Source organism: Mus caroli, chromosome 5, assembly GCF_900094665.2.
Source record: "Mus caroli chromosome 5, CAROLI_EIJ_v1.1, whole genome shotgun sequence".
In the NCBI taxonomy this organism is placed as follows: domain Eukaryota; kingdom Metazoa; phylum Chordata; class Mammalia; order Rodentia; family Muridae; genus Mus; species Mus caroli.
Window position 1 is genome coordinate 19,498,518 of NC_034574.1, and position 4,293 is coordinate 19,502,810.

Below are 4,293 nucleotides of genomic sequence, written 5' to 3' on the forward strand. Positions count from 1 at the left end.
CAAAAAAAAAAAAAAAAAAAATTAAAAAAAGCAATATCGCAGTCCCTGATACTAACTTCTGTCTTAGTTAGGCTTCCATTACTGTGAAGAGACACCATGACCTCAACAACTCTTTTTATTTTAAGATTCATTTATTATTATATGTAATTACATTGTAACTGTTTTCAGACACACCAGAAGAGGGCACCAGATCTCGTTATGAATGGTTGTGAGCCACCACGTGGTTTCTAGAATTTGAACTCAGGACCTTCTGAAGAGCAGTTGGTGCTCTTACCCACTGAGCCATCTCTCCAGCCACAGCAAATCTTATAAAGAAAAGCATTTAATTTTTTCAGCACGCAGGCAGACATGGTGCCAGAGAGAGAGCTGAGAGTTCTACATGAGCTACTAGGTCTGATTGGAGTGTCTGAGACCTCAAAGCCCAGCCCCTAGTGACACACCCTAGTATGTCACACCCTACCCCATAATGGCGCAGCCCCTAGTAACGCACTTCTTCCAACAGAGCATACCCACTCCAACAAGGCTACACGTCCTAATAATGCCACGCCCTATGGAGCTGTGGTGGTGGTGGGGTCATTTCTATTCAAACCACGACTCTAGATATACAGCTATTTCTGTTATATGGTAGCTTTGGGTCCTTTATACACATACCCAGGAGTGGTATATTAAGATCTGCTTTCAGATTTTTGAGGAACTTCCATACTGAGCTCCCATTGGTTAGGCTACATTTCTCCAACAATATGTAAATGGATAAGGAAGCAGGTAAGAGATTATAAGACAATATTATTTATTTATTTATTTATTTATTTATTTAATGTGATTACATTGTTGCTCTCTTTAGACACACCAGAAGGGGACATCAGATCCCATTACAGATGGTTGTGAGCCACCATGTCGTTGCTGGGAATTGAACTCAGGACCTCTGGAAGAGCAGTCAGTGCTCTTAACCACTGAGCCATCTCTCCGACCCCAAGATTTATTTTTTGAGAATAATAATTCATTATACAGTTTGTATCAGAACATTTGATTTCCCCTGCAAATTCTGAGGTGGTTGTTGTTACCATGTTACCATTCTATCCACAAGCTCAGGCTCAGGGCCTGTTTAAAAAAAAAAAAAAAAAAAACAAGCAGAAAAACCGCTGCTGCTTAGAGGCAGTACAGGCATCGAGGCTGGGATTGTCTGGTTCTCTACCCTCAGGTCCATCAGGGACAATCACAGCTGTGATGAGAAAACAATTGACAGGCAGAGTCTTCTTCACCACAGTTAGCATCTGGGGGCACTTGCTAACTACTTGGGTATTTTGTCCTTCCCACCCATAGTTGAGATCTTGTGCATGGATAAGTGCTGGGAGCGAGAGGAGAGGAAATGAAGGCTAATAAGAAAGAGTTACTTACAAAAAGCCACAGCTCAGCAAGAACTGGTTTATTGGTTCACATTTGTCCTGTTTGGTTTTTTTTTTTTTTTTTTTTTGTCAACTTGATACCAGCTGGGGCCATCTGGGAAGAGGGATCCTCAGGTGAGAAAACTGGCCTATAGGCAAGTCTGTGGGGGCAATTTCTTGATTAGTGATAATGTGGGGGAGAGCCCAGTCCACCGTGCCAGTGTCTAGTGCCCAGTGTCAAACATCCCTAGACAGGTGATCTGGAGTTCTATCAGGAAGCAGGCTGAGCAAGTCATGGGGAGCAAGCTTGTAAGCAGCCTTCCTGCATGACCTCTGCATCAGCTCCTGCGTGCAGGTTCCAGCCTTGGCTTCCACTGATAATAAAATTTGACCTATAATCCAAGTAAACCCTTTCCTCTGCCAAGCTGCTTTTGCTCATTGGTGTTTTATCACAGCAACAGAAAGCAAACTAGGACAGCATTCAAAGCTAGCCACATTTTTAAGACATTGTCTAAAAACTAAAGTAAACTAGACAAAAAAAAAAAAAAAACAAACAAAAAAAACCAAACAACCAAACACGAACTAATAGAAAATACATGAAGAAACAGAGGAAGGGAATGTCTAGACCAGTATTACCTAAGAAGTTAGTGACTAAGAAGTGTCTAGAAGCCGGGCGTGGTGGCGCACACCTTTAATCCCAGCACTCGGGAGGCAGAGGCAGGCGGATTTCTGAGTTCCAGGCTAGCCTGGTCTACAGAGTGAGTTCCAGGACAGCCAGGGCTACACAGAGAAACCCTGTCTCAAAAAAACAAAAAAACAAACAAACAAACAAAAAAGTGTCTAGAAGTATAGTGCCCAGTGTCACAGTGTCTGTAAGTAGCTCTGATGGCTCATGTTGCTTGTCAGCTTGACAGAAACTAGAGTAATCTACTAGACAAAAATACTGTAAGGGACTGTGTTGGATAGGCCTATTGATGTGGGAAGGCCCACCTCCAAGTAGGTGGTAGTGTTCCCTGGACTTGGGTCTTGAACTGCAGGGAAAGGGGAAAGGCGGCTGAACACCTGCACTCAACGCCCTTTCTTTCCTGGTGCAGTGTGATCAGCTCCCTGAAGCCCCCACTGCCAGACTGACTGAACACTGGAGCAATGAATTAAAACAAACCAATCACAGCAGCAGGGAAAGTGCTTAACACAGAAGATGCAAGGTCCCTGAAATACAGCTACTCAGAAGTCCTTATGCACATGGAATAAACTACACAAGTTCTTTCACCAAGGACCGTCTGAGAGTGGCTGTTTTTACTGAGTGTAACACTTGTGGAAGGGTTCTCTTTCCCAAAGCATTCATTGCTGGACCTTGGCTGTCCAGACTCACGCTGCTGCTGACTCTGCCCCGGTCACTGTTGCTGCCTCTGTAGCTGGACCTAGGCTATCTGCCCAGTGCAAGCTGCCCAAACCTCATCTCTTCTCTTCTGAGAGCTGTAACACTTCTGGCATTCCTGGCTGGACCCAGGCCCCCTGGAACCTATCCATCTTGGTTCTGCCTACAGACTGGTGACCCCAGCACTTTCGAGACTTAGGTAGGAAGATGGCTGTGATTTCAAGATCAGCCTGATCTACATAGCAAGACCTTGTCTCAAGGAAACAAAACAAGTGATACACGTTATAACTGTAAAACATGGCTAGGATTTCAGTTTGCATATGGAAAAATGTAAAACGTCAGTTCAGTAGCTTTTCATATTGCTTATATGTTGAATTGATATTTTATTTATACCTAATACAATAAAATATTAAATATTTTATACCTAATGTGTGTGTTTATTAAATATATTTATACCTAATACAATAAAATATTAAGTTAATTCCACCTGCTCCTTTTAGTTTAATAATTGTGGCTATAGTCAGGTGTGCTGGTACATGATTGTGATCCCAGCACTGAAAGGCAGGAGCAGATGGATCTGTGAGTTTAAGGTCAAAGTCAGATGGCCAGACCCAATGTCAAAAATAAAGCAATAGCCAGGCGGGGTGGCCACGCCTTTAATCCCAGCACTTGGGAGGCAGAGGCAGGCGGTTTTGAGTTCGAGGCCAGCCTGGTGAAACCCTGTCTCGAAAAAACAGAGAGAGAGAGAGAGAGAGAGAGAGAGAGAGAGATTGTCATGAATGTGACAGTACAAATGTATTCTGAACACTGACATACATCTATAAATGATAAAAGTTCTCCAAAGTGGTAGCTTTGTACATCCCAAGACTGACAATCTTCCTTCCGTCCAAGTGAGTTGTTTCTTACAGATGTAGCATAGGGAAGGTGTGGTACACACCTTTAACAATAGTGTGGTATCAGAGGACAACTTGATGGAGTCAGTTTTCTCTTTTCACCAGACATGGAACTCAGATTATCAGTCTCAGTGGCAACCACCTTCACATGGTGAGTCACCTGACTGGTGCTTAACTCCGTACTTTTCTGCCTTGAGACACCAGAGTGTGTTAGTATCCATGGCTTCTTTCAAGCGATTCTCACCGCCTTAGAACTACTGAGTTCTAGGTTAGCCCAGGTCTGTTCGTTCCCTCATGAGCCCAGGTCACACGTCCCTCATCCTTTTACCTAGTAGAGTTACGTGTTGAAAATTTAGTAGAGAAACATTTCTTGAGCCGCTAAATAGGCGCTGGTGTTGCGTGGCCGGTTTAGGTGAAGCGTGCTCAGAAAAGGGGAGGGCATCTTTCTTTAGCGCTAACAGGGTTGAGATGAATTGGGGAGCGTCTCTGGTGCAGACGGGATTCACTCACCGTGGCGCTAGGAGCCATGGCGTTGGAATCCAGAGGTGCAGCAGCAACCATAGAGAGCGATTGTAAGGAGCGAGGGGCCGGATGCGGTCACCATAGAGACGGGAGACTGACAGGCAGCGGAAGAGGAAGC